Source organism: Canis lupus, chromosome 27 (assembly GCF_048164855.1).
Source record: "Canis lupus baileyi chromosome 27, mCanLup2.hap1, whole genome shotgun sequence".
Lineage (NCBI taxonomy): Eukaryota > Metazoa > Chordata > Mammalia > Carnivora > Canidae > Canis > Canis lupus.
This window is the reverse complement of record NC_132864.1, coordinates 22,835,230-22,852,690: the sequence shown is the minus strand read 5'-3', so window position 1 is coordinate 22,852,690 and position 17,461 is coordinate 22,835,230. Positions and strand designations below refer to the sequence as shown.

General features: G+C 45.9%; 1 long non-coding RNA gene across 2 annotated transcripts in view; it reads right to left on the bottom strand.

Moving 5' to 3' along the window:
• Positions 1-226: 226 nt before the first annotated feature.
• Positions 227-17,461, bottom strand: part of LOC140619433 (uncharacterized) — a 52,088-nt gene continuing 34,853 nt past the window's right edge. Inside the window, exons 6-8 of one of the 2 annotated variants that reach the window (XR_012019338.1) lie at positions 3,496-3,555; positions 1,905-2,716; positions 227-1,677 (exon numbers count right to left, since the gene is read on the bottom strand). This is a non-coding gene — a long non-coding RNA (uncharacterized lncRNA). Of the gene's footprint in view, positions 1,678-1,904; positions 2,717-3,495; positions 3,556-12,357; positions 15,113-17,461 lie in introns of those variants that run through there. The other variant, XR_012019336.1, reaches the window with a different exon arrangement.

The window sequence follows — 17,461 nt, the reverse complement described above, 5'->3', positions numbered from 1 at the left end:
TTGATGTTGGGCCAAAGCCTTGTCTTTGAGGCTGATCTGAGCCAGCTGGTTGGAGTTTCCCCACATGCTTCTTACAGGAACCACTCCCCTGAGCTTCTTAAAAGTTGATGTAGATCTGAAGGCCCTGGTTGTCCAGATTTTTAGAATTCCACCTCTATCCCCATCCAAAAGTCTTTCGTTGTCTAAACTACACCTAACCCAATTAACTCCCCCCACAGTCAGTGGCTTATGACAAAAGTTTATTTTTTGCTCATACTGTGTGACCATAGTGGGTCAAGCTGGGGCTTTCCTTCTTTCTTTCTTATTGATTTTGTTTTTTAGAGAAGTTTTAGATTCACAACAATGATTAGCCAAAGATACAGAGATTTCTCATACACTCCCTGCCCCACTCCATGGATAGCCGTTCCCACTATCAACATCCTCCACCAGAGAAGTACCTTTGTTAGAATTGATGAACCCACACTGACACATCAAGATCACCCAAAGTCCATAGTTTACATTAGGCTTCATTCTCAACACAGTGCATTCTATGGGTTTGGACAATTATGTAATGACCTGTACCAACCAACTTTGAAAGAATCTTTCCAGAACATTCAACTGTGTTTATAGAAACATCAGTTTTCTTTTCCAACTTCCATGTTATCAATTTGTCGCATACAATTACATGATTTAATTACAAGAGTAATTGATGGAAGAACCAATCCAGCTGACTCTTGGTAAGCACACAGCCACATCATTAAGTCAGCAAGAGGAGTTAGTTACTGGTCATACTAGAAATGAGTCCTCCAGCTGCTGTGGGCATGGCATCGTTCCGGATTTTACAGTAGGCAAGATGAGTGTTGGTTAATCCGGTGAGCCAGCTTCAGTGAGTTCTTAATCCAGTGAGTTAGTTAATCCAGAAAGCTTCTACTATACCACTGCGTATAACAAAAAGTCATTCTCTGAGTAATTTGCAAGACTAAAGCAGATTCTGTCCTTCCCTCTTATATTTTATATTTTTTAGGGTTTTTTTTTTTTTGCACCTTTAAAATTGGTGAAAGGTTTTTTTTTTTTTTCAGTTAATTAATATACGGTCACATATGCCAAGTGCTAGATGAATATACTAGACTTCAAATTCTTTGAATTGAGCCTATTGTAATAGGATAGGCTGGACGTGACATAACATGCCTAAGTGGGATAATGACAGTGGAGAAATCCTGGTATTAGGCAGTGGTTCTCAAAGTGCACTCCAGGACCCGCAGCAGCAATATCACCTGGGAACTTGTTAGAAATGTAAATTCTCAAGCTCCACCCCCGACCTGCTGCATCAGAAATTTAGGGGTGTGGCCCAGCAATCTGTGTTTGAACAAGCCCTCCAGGGGATTGGGGTGCTCCCTTAAATGAACAGATGTTTCACATCCCAGGTTTATCACTTAGGGGCTGTGTCAGACAAGTCATTGTATTCTCTGAGTCTATTTCCTCTCTGGAAAATAAGAATGGTAACAAACCTTCCTTACAAGGAGATTGCGAAGATTAAATGAGATAATGCCTGTAAAACGCATAGTACAGTGCCTGACCCACGGCAGGGAAGAGTTGATATTATTATCAGAGACTCACAAGTGGTGGCTCTAATTAGGGCTAAAAACATGTGAGAGAAATGGGAAAAGATGTGAGATGTTTTAAAATATTTCTGAGCACCTACACAATAGGGATCCCTGGGTGGCGCAGCGGTTTGGCGCCTGCCTTTGGCCCAGGGCGCGATCCTGGAGACCCGGGATCGAATCCCACGTCGGGCTCCCGGGGCATGGAGCCTGCTTCTCCCTCTGCCTTTGTCTCTGCCCCTCTCTCTCTCTCTCTCTCTCTGACTATCATAAATAAATAAAAAAATTAAAAAATAAATAAATAAATAAAATATTTCTGAGCACCTACACAATAGCATGCACTTTGACCTCATTATGACCCTTTGCCTTCCTAACAAATGTGTTCAACTAGGTACAATTATACTCTCCCCACTACCCAGATGCAGAGACTGAGGCTTGATGAGGCTGAATGACAGCTAAGAAGATCTGAAAGCTGACCAATTCCATGTGTCCCATGTGTCCCAATCCATCCTCTGCCCCAAACAAATGTAGGCAGATTGGCGGCTCCCAGGGCTGGCCCTGCCCCCACCCCCAACCTGTCTTCCAGAGTCTGGCTGTTCTCCCAACTCCCTTGCCTCATGTGGGAGAAGACTTGAATTTCCTGCAGAAGTCATGGCAGGATTGTTTTCTAGGTGCTCCAGAAGTCAGGCCTTTCAACTAATCCCTGCTGCACCAGGATTTCCTAGTTCTATACCCTGGCCATTTCTGCTGCTTTGGACCCTCCCCCAGCTTCAGCCAACACTAGCATGATTCAGTTTCGGACCTCCGACCAGAACTAATAATGCATCAAATCATTAGTTCATCAGATATTCCACCTGTGATGTGCCAGGCAATGTACAGAGAAGAGCAAAACAGACATGGACCCTACTGCAGAAAACCTGAATATTCAAATAAACGACACACAGAAGCAGATAAATACCGTACAGTAGGGTCAGTGCAGACATGGAAATACAACCTGGCTCCACGAGAGCCCAGAAGAGGCACTTGATCCAGTTCAGGAGTGGGAGAGGAAACCTGGAAGGCTTCCTGGAGGAGGTGACCTCTAAGTTGATTGAAAGGTGTCCATCTTAGCGTTTCATCAATTTCTCATTTTGTAGCTGGAGAAATGAGTCCAGAGAGAATGATTTGGCTCATTCATTCATTAAGCAAGCAAATATTTCCCCAGTGTCTACATTTCCCCAGTATGGGGCCCTGAGCCTGAAGATACAGAGGAAATGAGGAAAACAGCCCTGCTTAGAGGCGGAAAAGGTATAGAGAGAGGCCCTCAAATACCCAGGGGACCTCATCAATTAAAGCCCATTAGCGTCTTTGGGGCGGGGGTCTTGTACTCTTGTGGTTTATTTTTATTCGATCATTTAAGGGTCAGGTTATTGCAGTACACTTTACGTAGAGTCAAATTCTCCCTTTTCAGATGTAGAGCTCTGTGACTTTTGACAAATATCCACAGAGCTGTGACCACTGTCGTGATAAAGAAAGAGAACCTCGGGGATCCCTGGGTGGCTCCGCAGTTTGGCGCCTGCCTTTGGCCCAGGACGTGACCCTGGAGTCCCGGGATCGAGTCCCACGTCGGGCTCCCTGTATGGAGCCTGCTTCTCCCTCTGCCTGTGTCTCTGCCTCTCTCTGTCTCTCTCAAAATGAATAAATAAATAAAATCTAAAAAAAAAAAAAAAGAAGAAAGAAAGAAAAGAAGAAAAGGAAAGAAAGAAAGAAAGAAAGAAAGAAAGAAAGAAAGAAAGAAAGAAAGAAAGAAAGAAAGAAAGAAAGAAAGAAAGAAAGAAGGAAGGAAAGAAAGAAGAGAAAAAGAAAGAAAGAGAAAAAGAAAGAGAACATCTTCCGCGGCTCATCGCCCCCACCCCACCCCCGGGTCCAAGCTTACCTCCCGATTCACCGCGGAACCTGGGCGGGTCCTCCCCTCCCTGACCCTCAGTTTCACCACCTGTAAAATAGGGACCATCAGGTCTTTCTTACGGGGATGATGTGCGGATGCCGGGCACACAGTAAGCGCTCAATAAACAGTCGTTGTTACTGGGATGTCCCTCTCCCTCTTCCCGGTTCTAGCTCTTTCCAGCTCTCCCTCGCCCTCTGGGTCTCTCTGTCTCTGTCTCTAAAACACACGCGCGCGCACACACACACACACACACACACACAAAGACATTTTTTGAAGCCTCTTGTTTCTCCGAGAGGTTTTATTTATAGGCCGCGCCTCATTGTGAATGTGAAAAGGAGAAAGCCCAGGCCCTCCGTAGACCTTTCATGTGTAAATCAGCCCGGGCCCGGAGCACCGGGGTCACCGGGAGGAGGATTTCACTCTTAATTACTCCTGGAGAAAGCGGGCGGGAGCGGGGCCGGCGCAGACTCCACCCTCGGCCAGGGAGGCCCGGCCTGGGCCCCTCGCTCCGCGGGCTGGGGAGCGGCGGCTCTCCGCGGGCCCCGGGTCCCGGGTCGGCCCGGGGCGCGCGCGTCCTGGCCTGGCCTTGATTTCGGCTGCGCTCGGGCCAGGGAGGAGGCGCAGGTGCCTCCGGGGAGCAGGGCCCCAAGGGGGTTTCTTTGACGCCAAGACGTTTGGACGTGGAAAGAGGGCAAACAGCTTTGGCAGAGTGGGAGGTAGGGAGCGATGGTCTGCGAAAGGCCCAGGGGAGGCCTTACATTAAAAAAAAAAAAAAGATTCCCCCCTCCAAGGTCTTTTATTCCTTCTTTCTTTTCCTGTGTAAAAATAACATGCTCTAGAAAAAAAAAAAAAAAAAAGTAAGGAGGTATTCTCACGGGGCCCTGAACGTTGTTTACCTCGGGGAATGAATTCGGAGACAAGGAGAGGGACATTATTAACACTTTTTGTAACTCATTTCTTTTTGACTTGTTACAATGACTGTGTGTTGTCTTTCATAATTAAAAGAGAGATACTTTTCATAATATCTGCGATACGGTTTTCTGAGGAGTAAAGAAATTCATAGTGTAAAACGTTGAGAAAATAAAGTATAAAAACCATCCACGATCCCCTCCAAAGAAAGTCACTTTTAATATTTAAGTAAAAGGCCTTTGATGATTTATTTCTACGCCAAGCTTTTCGGGTTTACTTCTGTGTGTTTGTTTTGCGCACTTGCACTGCGCACTTTTGGCACAACCTTAACACGTTGAGGTTTTTTTCCCCATTTGTCTTTTCATGTGTCTTCTATGTATTTATGTTAATGCATGGCAGTATCTTGAAATTTAAAAATACACAAACCCTTGGATCCCCAACAGTTCCACATCTATTCTACAGATGTGCTCACGGGGTGGGAAAAGGTAAATAATATAAGCAAATACGTTCATTGTAGCAGTGTTTATAAAAGCGTAAGCTAGCAATAATATTGATGCTCACCAGCAACCTCGATGATCATCAGTAGGGGCTTAATTAAAGAAATTATCATGTGCCGTTACAGTAGAATGTTTTGTAGGCATTATAAGAGAATATCACACATGTCAAGATACCCCAAAATTTATGCTGCCTTGAATAACAAAGCAAGTTTCAGAATAATTTATATTGTGTGAATCTCTCCCTCTCCATATATATATATATATATGATTATACCTAAATGTATATGCACAAAAAATTGAAATTTTCTGGAAGAACACACATGAAACTGGTAATGGTTACTTTTGAGGAAGGAGACTAAGGGGTATAAAGGAGTCAAGAACTTTTACTTTTCACCTCACACCTTTGTGTATCAATTGAATTTTTCTTAATGTGAGCATATATTTGTAATTTAAAAAACTAATAAGGATCCCTGGGTGGCGCAGTGGTTTGGCGCCTGCCTTTGGCCCAGGGCGCGATCCTGGAGACCCCGGATCGAATCCCACATCAGGCTTCTGGTGCATGGAGCCTGCTTCTCCCTCTGCCTATGTCTCTGCCTCTCTCTCTTTCTCTCTCTGTGACTATCATAAATAAATAAAAATTAAAAAAAAAAACTAATAAAAGTACTCTAGCTATATACAGTTCTAATATATGTTTATTAAGGAAAATATGATGTTCACAGAATAAACACAAAGTTCATTAAAGAAATGCAGCATTGATTTTAAAAAATACAATTCCCTATTACCATCTGAAGACAAGCATTATTAACATTTTGGTTTATTTCTTTCTAGTTTTACTTCTAAATATATTTTGTTAACTTAAAAAAATATACTAATGGAAAATATACACAAACGATGCATTTGTACAAAAGTTAGAAAATAAATACCACTCAAACCCTGCTATTCAGAAATAACCACTGTTTACATTTTCGTGTATAAACTTTGAATGCTTCCCTGCAGCGTTTTCTTTGGGGAGTTGATTTTGTTTTTGCTTTTTTTTTTTCTTACACCATTCCTTCTATATATGTAAATTTGTTTTCCTTTTATTCATTCATGCATTTTTATATGCTCTTCTGTTATTATAAACGATTCACAAATATAATTTTAATAGTTACAAAATATCACAGCCGTAAACAAAAAGTCCTTCACTCAAACATTTCCCTCTTAGTGATAGCTAAGTTGTTTCCAAGTTTTTGTGATTATAAACAACTCAGATGAACAGGTTATACTTACATTTTTTCCTCTATGTCAAATAGTATCTTCATATCTCAGCAGCAGAGTTACTAGGCTAAAGGGTATGTCTGTTTTTCAGGCTCTCTTTTTTTCTTAAGATTTTATTTTTCAGTAATCTCTCCACCCAGTGTGGGGCTCGAACTCACAACCCCCCCTCCCATCAAGAGTCACGTGCTCTAAGAACTAAGCCAGTCAAGCTCTCCTTTTTCAGGCTCTTAACAAGCATCATTCAATCATTCCTTGAGTGTACAATGAACAGAGGCATTCTGGAGGAGGAGAAAAGATGGGAAGGAGAGAGTTCAGCTTGACAAGATTGGGTGGGAACACCTGAATTTATATTTCTCTGCCTGTCTGCTGTGGCTTTCCCCTTTCTCTCCTAACATTTCAGCAACTATCCCCAACTGCTGAGCATTTGCTCTGTGCTTCGCACTTGACATACATTATCAATTTAATTTCCACAAGAACCCTAAAAGGTGGGTGGTCTCTCATCCCCAATTTACAGATGAAGAGACTGAGGTTTACGGAGGCAACTGTACTCCCAAGATGATGTAGCTGGGAAGTGGGGTGGCTGAGATTTGAATCAAGCAAACGGATTTCTTTTGCATAAATTTATAGACCGATCAAACTCCCATTTTCTAGATAGAAAAACTGAAGCAAAAGAGGGGATGTGAATTGCCCCGAGAAGTAGCCTCGCTCAGATTGCTGGACCTTTTCCCACTATGCTCCATTGTCTGCTCACAGGGCGCTAATCCAGGGAGTTGGGACTGAAGGCGCTCCAAAATTCTTTGTCTTAGAAAAATCTTCCTGTGGGGCTTGTGGGTTCCAAAAAAACTCAGTCTCTCAGAACCACAGCTCCAGCTGTGTGTCTCCCCTCCAGGGCTGGGTGCTGCCTGTCCATCAGAAGAAGAAGAAGGAGGAGGACGAGGACGAGGAGGCCGAGGAGGATGAGGAGGACGAGGAGGATGAGGAGGACGAGGACAAGGACGAGTAGAAGGAGAAGAAGAAAAGAAAGAAGGAAAGAAAGAAAATAGTTAAGCACCCACATGCCCAGGCAGGGAGGAAATCAGGCAGCCCCAATGCATGTTCAGCCATGGCCATTCCATGGTTAGAAGTATGAAGTATTAAGATGAACATAAAAGAGATGAGTGAAGAGAAGAAGGAAAATGCCCAAAGAAGGAGTGCATTCTGAGAAGGACCCCGAAAAGAGACAGTGGAGAAGGAGATGATGTCTGGAAGAAGTGAATTGGAATCAGCTGATCCCCTCAGGTAAGCAAAAACTTAATATCCTAGTCTGAGTTCCCGCTTCAAAGAATTGTAGGGAGTCTGGCCTAGAAGTTCCAGAAACTGAATTTTACAGACAAAGCCTCTATGGCAGAGAGAGAGAGAGAAACTCTTTCTGGGCCACAGACCTGGTAAGCCTGGGATTCTGCAGTTGCCTCTGACATTGCCTTCTGTCACATTGTCCCATCATCTGTTGACTGGAGGTCAGAGCCCCAGGAAGTGAAGATCTAGATCTGTCTTCCCTGCTCAAGGCTGTGCTGTGCTCCCTGCTTGTGTGGATCCAGATGCTCTGATGCCAAGGATGGAGAGGCAACTGGTGGGATGGAAAATTCCAGGAAGGCCAGGACAGTAGGCATCCATCCATCCATCCATCCATCCATCCATCCATCCACTTATCCATCCATCCATCCATCCATCCATCCATCCATCCATCCATCCATCCATCTCTCCATGCATTCACGCATGCATTCATATATCCATTGATTTGTCTATTCATCTTCCAGTCCTTCTCTTTATCCATCTATCCATCCCAGGGACATCCATGGGTATCCATCATCCATGTTAACACTAATTGATAATCACAGGAGTGTCCTGGTTAAGACTGAATTCTGGAACCAGACTCCCTGATTCCTGGCTCCACTGCATATAAACCATGTGACCTTAGGCAAATTACCTAGCCTCTCTGTGTCTTCGTTTTCTCCTCTATAAAATGCAGATAACAATATCATATCAACCTCACAGGGCTGTTGTGTTAAATGAGTTAATCCACTTAAAGTACTTAGAACTGGTTCATCACGCCACTTATTACTATTTAAGGATGTGCTAAATGGGATCCTGAATTTGAAAAAAGTGCAATGAGGAGGGTCTGGATGGCTCAGTCGGTTAAGCATCTGCCTTCAGCTTTGTCATGATCCCGGAGTCCTGGAATCGAGCCCCACATTGGGCTCCCTGCTCAGTGTGGAGTCTGCTTCTGCCTCTGCCCCTCTACCCGCTTGTGATCACATGCTCTCTGTCTCTGTCTCTGTCTCTGTCTCTGTCTCTCTCTCAATACATAAAATCTCTAAAAATTTGAATACAATGTGGTGGAATACAGAGGCAAAAGCAAACAGTTTGGTTTGAGGGCCAACTCTGGGAAAGCTGAGGTTCCTGTTCCTCAATTCACTGTTTTCAGGGTCCTCGTTTGGAATCCAGTGATGAGCAGAGGGGAGACTGGACTCCCTCGGCCATGGTTTGGGAAACCATGTAGCAGATGCTGTGGTGCATTGCCCTGGTCCCCACCTTTAGGACAGAGACATGTATGTCCCTAGCTGCAGGAGGAGGTAACTGATGGCTCACAGCCAAGTCCCTCTCTGCAACTTGCCCATAGTTAAGGGGACCTGTCGCACTGAGGTCATGCCAGCTTCTCAGGGCAGCTCATATCCTTGGACTGCTCAACACAGGTATAAATATTCAGCCCCCTCTCGTCAGCTCAGGGTAACTCTAGTGGACCATCTGAGCTTCAGAGCCTCCGTTGGGGTGGCTGAAGCGTCCATGAAGACTGCCTCACAGACTCTCCCTATAACTGCTTCCTTCTCTGCTTTTCCATGGGTGTTGGCCCAAAAGCACATCCTAATAAAGTTCTGCATGCAAATCTCCATCTCTGAGTCTGCTTCTCAGGAACCTGCCCTATTGGATAAAGAACACAACATCACTTAAAGGCTGTTCACCATGTGTAATGTATACAAAATTCCTGACAACGCTCTCAGGGAATGGGTATTATTTGTTACTCCCATTTGCAGATGGGGAAATTGAGGCACACAAAGGAGAGAGGATTTGCCTAGAGTCACACAGCTGGTGTATGGTAGAAGCAGCATTCAAACCCAGCAGTCAGGAGCTAGAATGTATGCACTTAACCACTACTACTACACTTCTTAATGAACTTCTGACCAAGTGCAGGAATTCAACACGGGTGGGATGGGTGGAGGTGCACGTGTGTGAATGGGGGGATGCATGTACTTGCACGTGTACCTGTGTGTTCACTATGAGTGTGATTGCATGGGTGCATGCTCCTGTTCTCACAAGCTTGCTCAGCTGGCATGAGGGTGACTGAGCAAGGCGTATAGGGAGGTATGTGCACATGGAGTCCCGCATTCAGGTTCCCACAGGATCCATCTCCCCGGCTCCTCCTCTTTTCTGTTGGTACGCAGAAGGCAGGAGTGTGTGCGGATGGTGGCAGTGGTAGTGGTGGGAGGACAGGATTTGGATTCCAAAGCCAAATTGCCATTTCCGTATTCCCATCATGCCTCTCAAGATTAGGTAAGGTCTAGACTGTTGGAACATCAAGCTTTCTGTGGAGTAGAGTTGACAAGTGAGACAAGGAAGTAAGAGAATGATGCGATTTGCATCAAAGGCAGCAAGTCCAGCCTTTGGTCCTGCCGGGCCTCCAGTGAGGGTGATTGGTATCTTTTACCTCTGTTGGGGCCGTATAGCAATGAGCAGGGATAAGGCTGTGGAGTGAAAATGTTGGGTTTGAATCCCAGCTTTGTCTTGTAGCTGTGTGACTTCAGCAACTTACCTACCCTCTCTGACCCTCCACTTTCTCTCCTGTAAAATGGGAGTCTAATAGTAGTAACTACCTCATAAGGTTTATGGTAAGGCTGAATACCTCTTGAAATAAAGCTGAGCCGCTAGTAAGTCTTCAATAAATGCTAGTTTTATTATTATTTTGAACCACACCAGGCAAGTAAAGGGCAGAGGAAGATGCTTTTGTCAGCAGCTACGTTATCCAACCTTGTAAAGCCAGTACTCTCATGCCTGTTTTATGTATTTATTTTAAAATTCTGTTTATTGAGCAGCCCGGGTGGCTCAGCGGTTTGGTGCCACCTTCGGCCCAAGGTGTGATCCTGGAGACCCGGGATTGAGTCCCGCATTGGGCTCCCTGCATGGAGCCTGCTTCTCCCTCTGCCTGTGTCTCTGCCTCTCTCTCTCTCTCTCTGTGTGTCTGTCATGAATAATAAATGAAATATTTTTTAAAATAAAATAAAATTTTATTTATTTGAGAGAGAGCGTGTGAGAGAGCACAAGCAGGGAGGAGAGGGAGAAGCAGACTCCCCTCAGAGCAGGGAGCCCAATGCAGGGCTTGATCCCAGGACCCTGGGATCATAATCTGAGCCAAAAGCAGACACGTAACAGCCTGAGCCACCCAAGTGTCCCTCATGCCCATTTTATAGATGAGGAAACTGAGGCTTTGCAAATGAAGTAACTTGCCCCTGGTCACACAGTCAATAAGTGACAAAACCAGATTTTATTTTATTTAAAAGATTTTATTTATTTATTCATGAGAGACAGAGAGAGAGACAGAGAGAGAGAGAGAGAGGCAGAGACATAGGCAGAGGGAGAACCAGGCTCCTCGAGGGGAGCCTGATGCGGGACTCAGTCCTGGATCCTGGGATCACTCCCTGAGCCAAAGGCAGACGCTCAGCCACTGAACCACCCAGGCATCCCAGATTTCATTTTTTAAAAAAAGATTTTGCTCGTTTATTCATGAGATACTCAGAGAGAGAGGCAGAGACATAGAGAAGTAGGCCCCCCACGGAGAGCCTGATGCAGGACTTGATCTCAGGACCCCAGGATCACAACCCAAGTCAAAAGCAGATGCTCAACCACTGAGCCACCCAGGTGCCGCAAAACCAGATTTCAAATGTTGATCTCACTCAGTTCCAATGTTCTTAACCACACCACAGCTGCCTTCTTGTTTGGCCTAGAAGCTTCTGGGTTGTGACAACTTGTCCTGTAAACTCTGTTCAACACAGATATTTTGCTGCCTACATGTTTTTTTCTCATGTTGCCTACTCAAAAGGGAATATGGAGGGATTTGCAGGTGGTCAGATTTTATGAAAAAAAAAGTAGACATTTCTCTTTGTACAGAAAGAAATACAAACAAGACGGTTGAGACAGTCGAGTAGGGAGCTCTTAGAGGAAAATGGGAGGTTCAAAAGGCAATTAATGCTTCTGTCTGAAACTGTAAACAGATAGTTACCGGCTCTGACACCACCAGCACGCAGACAAAAGGCAGACAGAAACAGCGCACCACAAGGAAGCTGGGATAGACTACGCCCAGAGTGGAAATTAAATGTTTTTCTGAAGCAGAAAGGAAAACCATGGTTAAAGCCAAGCCATGACTCTAAGTCTGTGACTCCATGGCAGTATAAGTTTAGTGAGTTAAAGGCCTATAATTTGTACCTAGGTGTTGTGAATCTTAAAGTCTTACTAGACATTCTCTCTTGACCTAAGTTTGTAAAACAAAAGTAATAATTAAAAGTGAGTCTTCAACACACACTGTCATTTTAATCATATATATATACACACACATATATATATACACATATATATATATACACACACACATATATATATGGAGAGGGAGGGAGGGGGAGAGGGAGAGGGAGAGAGAATCATTGGCATATTTAGTCAGAACTTGTGGTTGTAAGCAACAGAGAACTCAAACGGATGCAAAAAAATAGTTAATAATAATTATTTTTTAAAATATTTTATTGATATATTCATAAGTGACACAGAGAGAGAGGCAGAGACATAGGCAGAAGGAGAAGCAGGCTCCCTGCAGGGAGCCCCATGTGGGACTCCATCTCAGGACCCCAGGATCATGACCTGAGCCAAAGGCAGATGCTCAAATACCAAGCCACCCAGGTGTCCCAATAATAATTATTTTTTTCCAATAATAATTATTATTAGTGGCTCACAACTAGATCTAGTCATTCAAGGATTTCATTTAGTGTCCTTGCCATATCTTGGCTCTGCTTTCTTCTATGGCTCTGTTCTCAGGCACACAAGCTCTTCTCCAGGGTGACAAGATGGCCCTCAGAAGCTCCAGGCTTGCTTTCTTCCCCTGCTGGAAGAGAGATTGCCTGTCTCCTGCTAAAAATCTCAGGGTTCCCCCTGATTCGCTGTCAATTGGGTCACATGCTCATCTTTGAACCAATCCTTTGGTCAGGCAGGATCACCAAGGCAAAATAAGTCCCACCCCAGGTACAGAGGCTGATATTGGCAGGGAGAATTCCCCAGGGAAATTGGGGTGCTTTTTCCAAAAGACAACACACGTTCACCATCTGGTAGTTCCTGCCTCTCTGTTAACCAAGCTTAAGGAGAGGCTGTCATCAGGAATAATAATAATAATTAATAATAATAATAATAATAGCGAGCTCTTATGAGCCCTCACAATGTGCCAGGTATAATACTAAATCCTTTATTGACATTATCATATTCATTCCTCACATTATCATAGTTACTCGTAATGTTTATTCCTTATCATAATCTAACTTCCCCAATGGGCCAACTGATGCTTAGAAGATTTTAGGAATTGTTCCAAGTTCATAAGGATTTTTTTTTTTGCTTTAAGATTTTATTTATTTACTCATGAGAAACAGAGAGACAGAGAGGTAGAGACACAGGCAGAGGGAGAAGTACGCTCCATGCAGGGAGCCCAACGTGGGACTGATCCTGGGTCTCTAGGATCATGCCCTGGGCCGAAGGTGGCACTAAACCTCTGAGCTATCCAGGCTGCCCAGTTCATAAGGATCTTAAGGAGTGGAAACAGGTAGTCCTTTTCCCAAACCTGTGCTCTTAGCTTCTCTACAAACTACGCTTAGAACTGGTCTCTCAGAATTGCCAGCATCTTCCAAAGAGGAAGTTCCAAGCCTTCTAAAGTGCTATGTTGCAAAGGCTACCTGGTGTGGGATGGCAGATAGCATACTGATGCTCACTTAGAGTCATTCATGACTCTCAGAGGGCTTGTCCCAGAGCAGCACCATGGACCTAGTGCCATGAATACCGCAAGTTGTGACAAGAGAAGTCCAACCCAAGGATCATTGTGGGTTTAAGGGCCTAGAATCCTAGGTGCCCTCCCCTCATCTTCCCACCCACCAGGAGTGGTGGATAAAGAATGTGCCATGGAGGGATTGTGTTAGGTTTGATGTTCGATCCTCTGTTCTGCCACTAACAAGCCGTATGTGTCCTCGAATAAACTCCATTAATCTCTCTGAGCCTCGGTTTCCAAATCCATAAAATGAGCGCAATAACACCTTCTCAAAGGGATGTGAGGATTACATTGCATGTGAAGTCCTGCCTGCCTATCACCCCATTGGTGTCCCATGAAGTTCCTTCTCTCTGCATTATCCCTCTTCCCATCCTAGAGATTTAGCAAAGGGCACAGCAGGGAAAGAAAGGAGAAGCACCCTCTCTCCTGGCCAGCTGCCGTGCTCTCATCCTCTCCTCCTCCTGGGTTTGAATCCCAGCTCAGTTGTCCTCTTCCCAGCTTTGTGACCTTGGGTAAGTCCCCATCACCGCCCCCTCCTCAGCTGAAGAACACATCTCCCTCATGAAAACCCCCTTGGAAAAGTTGCCTAGCACTTGGCTTGTTGACGCTGAGTCTGAAACGGTGAAAGGGGACAGAGCCGGGTGGTTTCGGCTGCTTCTGCTTGGGGCAGGGCCTGAGATGTCTGGTCAGCAGACGGGCCCTCTCAACTCCTCTTCCCATCTCCTGAATAATTCATGACAAACAAAATGGCTGGCCCAGACCCGGGCCCTCCCTCCTCCTGGGCTGGGGAGGGAGAAAAGTTTCTAATTACAGGTCAGCCGCCTGCCTCCCCCCTCCCCGCGCCCCTGGGCGCTGCACACAGGGGGTATTTATGGGAAGAGAGGGAGGGGAGGGGCTCGGTCCCAGCCCCTTTCAAGAAGGAACTCAACTCCTTTTGAAATTGCAGCCTGGGCTTGCTAAGGCCTAGGGATAGACTAAGGGGGGAAAATAAAGAAAAGAAAAGAAAACCTTAGGATCAGCAGGAAGGGGAAACCCTGCTGAGGGATCAGAGTGATGTGTCCAGAAAAAAACGGCAGGTCAAGGAGGGGCTCTGGGGGAGACCAAGGCAAGGGGAATACACTTGCCCAAGTCCCAGGGAGTGTCTAGCCAAGCTGGACTTCAAAAGGAGGATATCCTGATGCAAAACCACAGCCTCTCAGCCACCCTCTGGTTTCCTCACCTGTAAAATGGGGAGAAACACAGAACCTACCTCACAGAGTGGTCAGGGAGCTACAGGAGCAGGTACCTGTGACGTGCTTAGCATACTGGCACAGAACTCAACAAATATATAAGAGTAGTGGGGTTGTTCTTTTTTACATTATGCTGCCTCCAAGGGGAGCTCAGGAAAGGACAAGGATGTTAGAGAAGGTTCAGGGAGATCATGAGAGGAAAGAAAAATTATTTGTCAGGGAGTTTAGTACAGTGATTTAGAGTAAGGACCCCATATATTTCTTTCTCTTTCTTTCTTTTTTCTTTTTCTTAAAAAAGATTTTATTTATTTATTCATGAGACACACACAGAGAGAGGCAGAGACACAGGCAGAGAGAGAAGCAGGCTCCCTGTGGGGAACCTGATGTAGAATTCAATCCCAGGACCCTGGGATCACAACCTGAGCCAAAGGCAGACGCTCAACCACTGAGCCACCCAGGTGCCCCAGAGCCCCATATATTTTCATTTAAAAAAACAACAATAAGGACCCCAGGAATAGGCTGCATGGGTTCAGTTCCAACTCTGCCTCTTCATGGCTGTGTGATCTTGGCCAAGTTGTTGTACTTCTTTGAGCCTCTGGATTCACCATCTGTAATAAATGGTGACCATTGCCATTAGTGGAGGGTGGATGGATAAAGTCTCAGTCCACAAGGAACTTACTGCTAGAAAGGTTATGCTAATCAAGAGCATTTACTGAATGCCTACTGCATGCGGCAATCTGTGCCTGCCACATCAAAGAACTCGCAGTCTACTAGAAAACCCACACTAATCTAGAACATATTACTGTGTGTCTACTGTGTATGGGTCCTGTGCGCTCTGCAGACCTTCACTCAACCTCACAGCATTCACCCCCATTTTATATATGAAGAGGCTGAATTCAGCTCAGAGGTCAGGAACCGAGAAGGGGTTTGAAACTAAGGTGGGCATCACTCAACAGCATGAATGAATCTCCAAACTGCATGTTAAGGGAAAAAAGCCAGACGTGAAAGAGTATACATTGTAGGATTTCATTTACATGAAATTCTAGAAAAATGCAAACTAACCTATAATGACGGAAAGCAGATCAGTGGTTGCCTGGGAACAGGGGGTGAGGGGAGGAGGGCAGGCATTGATGGCAAAGGGGCGTGGGGGAACTTTTTGGGGAGACGGAAATGTTTTATATCTGACAGTAACACTAGTTACATGGATGTAATCATTTGTCAGTGCTCACTGAACCGGACACTGAAAATGGGTGCATCTCACTGCATCTAAATTCTATCTCAATGAATCTGATTTTTAAAAAGAAGACGGGAAAACTGCCCCAGACCTCAGAGCCCTGCAACCTTTCTTATATCATTTGAGTGTCTGATTTCAAGTTCGTTTGTGGGCAGAAACTGGATCAGATTCTGGGCCTTACAAAAACGTTCTCAAACCTACTAGTTCAGATCAACAAATACATCTTGGGCACCTCCCTTGTGCTGGGTGCTGAGGTCACAGAGCAATCAGCCTAGGGGGGGAAACAGGAGAAAACGGGCAAATAGGCACAATGCAGTGCAGTTTATGTTCTGACAGGGTAAGTGAGACATCAAGCGTGTGCCCACCGGGTTGTAGTAACAGATACTGCACCAAGCCCAAGCCCTGAGGAGGGGCGGGGGGTGGTGGCTGAGGGTAGTGAGGGCCCCAGGAATGCCTGGATTCAAATCCCCACCCTGCTTCTGGCTAGTGCTGTGACCTTGGGAACACAGCATGCTTCAGTGTCCACCTCTGGAAAATATGTAGCAAAGTAGCCCTGAAGGGCTATGTGAAAATGAAGGAAGGCAGGGGACATCCCATGTCTGACACACTGTGCACAGTAAATGACCAGTAATTGTTAGCTGTTCCTATCATGAATGAAAAGCAGGGAGCTGGAGGGCATACAGAGAAGGGGGTACTCCCTACCCAACCTGAGGGTGGGAGAGGGGTCAGGGATGCTTTCCCAGAGAGGTGATGCTTGAGGAGGAGTTGGCCAGTTTAAGTGGCCACAGGGGCAGAAGAGAGTGGGAATCGCTTGGAGCAAATGCTCAATAAATATTTGCTCAATAAACAAAAAATAAAACAAAATAAAGACTGCGCAAGTCCCGCCTGTAACCAGGGGGATAGAAAAGCCTGCCAGGGCAGACTGGGGGGTCCTGGGGAAGCCGGATCTGGGTGGCTGGCCCCGCTGTCAGGCTCCAGACTTTTCTGGAATACAGGGCCCTCCTTGGCCTGGCCCAGCACCGCCCTGTGCCCTGCCCCGTGCTCCAGGGAGGGGCATGGACACCGCCAGACTTCAGACCTGGAGCCCGCGGGAGGGGGAACCGGGGTGCGGTGGGCTGGCGGGGCGGGGGTCCTCCGGGGCCTTCACCCCCCCCCCCCCCCAGCGAGAATGGCCAAGTCCCTGCGAGGCGCCTCCCGCGCCCCCGTTGTCCGAGCCACAAAGGGCCCGGATCAATGGAAGGCGGGAGCGGCCGAGGGGCCTTCTCTTTGTGCGGCTGTCTCAGGCCTGTTTGCACCGCCGTCTCCGCGCCCCCATTGATCAGGCATGTGGAAAGATTCCGCCTCCCGGGCTCCCTTTGTGGCCGCGTTGCCAGGCTGCGCCCGGCGTGACTGCACCGCGCTGGGCGCTCCCGCTCGCGGTGGGCACCGGGCTGCGAGACGGGGCGGGGTCCCCAGGGGGCTGGCTTGCCAGATTTAGCAAATACAAACACAGGACGCCCGATTAAATTTGAATTTCTGATAAACAACGAGGAAGAGCAAAACAAAACAAAACAAAAACAAAAACACCAAATACTTTTTTAGTGTAAGTATGTCCCAAATATGGCGTGGGACATACTTATACTAAAAAAAGTATTTATTTGTCCGAAATTCCAATTTAACTAACCATCCTGTGTGTCATCTGGCACCTATCAAAGGGGAAGCCTAATACAACCGCACTGCGCGG